This window comes from Akebia trifoliata, chromosome 4 (genome assembly GCF_017979445.1).
Source record: "Akebia trifoliata isolate Shusen 1 chromosome 4, ASM1797944v1, whole genome shotgun sequence".
In the NCBI taxonomy this organism is placed as follows: domain Eukaryota; kingdom Viridiplantae; phylum Streptophyta; class Magnoliopsida; order Ranunculales; family Lardizabalaceae; genus Akebia; species Akebia trifoliata.
In genome coordinates, this window is record NC_141378.1 from 41,391,373 (window position 1) to 41,393,895 (window position 2,523).

A 2,523-nucleotide genomic window follows, 5' to 3' on the forward strand; every position below is an offset into this window, starting at 1 on the left:
AGAAACATCATGAAAGCTTACTAATATTCATCTACACATCTAGCACCATACAGTTGGTCAATATACATTCTGAGAGCTTCGAAAATTACATTATACAATCTCAACCATGACGTGTTAGTTGATAAACGCTTTAGACCTTACTAACTAGCACTCTATGTAATAAAAACATTGACACTATTGGGATTTTTCCCATTTCAGACATGCAAATTTACTTGGAGAACATATCGACTTATTCTTTAACCCTCACATCTACAAATTTGGTAAATTTTCATTATTTTATAATTTTTTAAACTCTATTTTAATTGAGTAGTTATAGATGATTCAAAATATTCATATTGGGGTTGTAATTTGAAGAGGGTGTTTGATAATATACTAAGATCAAGTAAATTACAATTTTAGGTGGGGGTATTTTATTTTTGAGCTTTATCCACTTCGTTGAATATTATTATCTTTTGTTCGATAACTCAATTACTAACCTAAATAACTAAGTAAGATATACATGTTGGAATTTAGTAGGTTATAAAGAAAATGTATGTTCCATTAGCTAATACAACTTCTAATGTTGCATCTGTCATTTCTCCTGTGATTGGTGATGATTTTAATAATGATGAACATACAAATAATATGATTCCATTAACCAATACCATAGATGAGACAACATCCTTAGAAACTAAAAAGTCGGAAAAGGAGGTCAAAAGTATGATTAGAATTTGATGAAAAGAAATTGGGAAATGAGAGCATTCAAGCAATTTGTGTACATTGTAAAAGGGCATTGGACGGTTCCAGTTAAAAAAAACTACACATTTGATAAATCATACAAAGACATGTAAGAAAAGATCAAATAAAGATGTCAAACAACAATTGTTGTCTGTTACAAAATCTAGAAAAAACCTACAAAATTGACAAATCTAATGTATGATCCTAAAAAAAGTAGAATGGATCTTGCGAAGATGATTGTCAAACATGATTTCCCCTTCAACATGGGTGAGCACAAGTATTTTCAGTTGTTCATCAATGACAATAATCCCATGGTCAAGTTCTATTCCAGAAATACAAAACGGGCTGATTTAATGAAAGTTTATTACGATATGAAAATTGGGTTACAAAACTTGCTTGATCAATTGCCTTCTCGATATAGTCTCACAATAGATCTATGGACATCTGATCATCAAGAACTCAATTATTCTTACCTGACTTGTCATTACATAGACAATGATTGGAGATTGAATAAGAAAATCATATCCTATGAATTAATTCAAGGTTCACATTCTGAGGAAGCTTTGAGTGGATTTATTAAGTCAAAAGTATTGGATTGGAATATTGACAAAAAGATATTTTCAATCATACTCGATAATGCATCTAATAATGATGTAATAGCAAAAGACCTCAAAGATTAGTTATGCTCCAAAGGGATGTTAGCACTTAATGGTGACTTGTTTCATATAAGATGTAGTGCTCACATTCTAAATTTTAATTGTTGAAGATGGGTTAAAAGAGATCGACGGAATTTTGAATAAGATTCGGGAAAGAGTAAAGTTCGTAAAATCTTCCGCATCAAGAGGTCAAAATTTTGCAAATGCATTTGCCTATACTAGGTTGACTGGAAAAGGGATGTCCAAGGATATGTCAAACAAATAAAACTCTACCTATTTGATGCTTGACAATGCTTTAGCCATACGTTCAGCATATGAACAATTAGCAGAGTTAGTTCCCGACTACAAATGTTTACCATCTTCAGGGGAGTGAGAAGTAGGGAGAGTTATTTGTGACTATTTGAGAGTATTTTATAATACTACTCTTCACTTCTCAAAAGTTAAATATCCAACAACTAACTTATATTTTAAAAGTGTATGTGATGTTTATGATAACATCATGCAGTGGCTTGTCTCTGAGCACAATTATGTGCGTCAAATGACTTTCAAAATGATTGAAAATTTTGATAAATATTGGAGTAATAACTACTTGTGGATGAGCATTGGTATAGTCCTTGATCCATGATGTAAAATAGAGTTCATTGAGTTTGTGTTTTTTAGGATTTATAGGAAAGATATTAACATGCACATCAATAAAGTAAAGAATTCAATGAATGAATTATACTTCAAGTATGTCATTTTAAATGATTCTTCTATTGATTTAACTAGTGGTTCGATTGGAGGTGGTTTGAGTACAGTTGGTGATGGAAATTCTAATATTGGGAACTCAATGATGCAAAACTAATTCAAGAAATTTATCTGAAAACGCTTTCAAAATTTACAAGTTCAAAATACATAGTTTGATAAATACTTAGATGAAGGCTTATGTCCACTGGGTGAAGATGAAAAGAGTTTTGATATATTACTTTGGTGGAAAAATAATACTCCAAAGTTTCCCCCACTTGCAAAGATGGCTCATAACACCTTGGCAGTTCCAAGGTCTATGGTAGCATTGGAATTAGCATTTAATAGTGGGGATAAAATAATCACTGAATCTCGTTCTTCGTTGAGTCCCAAAGTTGTAGATGTCTTGGTTTGCGTAAAAGATTGA

General features: G+C 31.5%; 1 pseudogene; it reads left to right on the forward strand.

The window, feature by feature from the left end:
- The first annotated feature begins 935 nt into the window (after nucleotides 1–935).
- Nucleotides 936–2,523, forward strand: LOC147405015 (zinc finger BED domain-containing protein DAYSLEEPER-like; annotated as a pseudogene).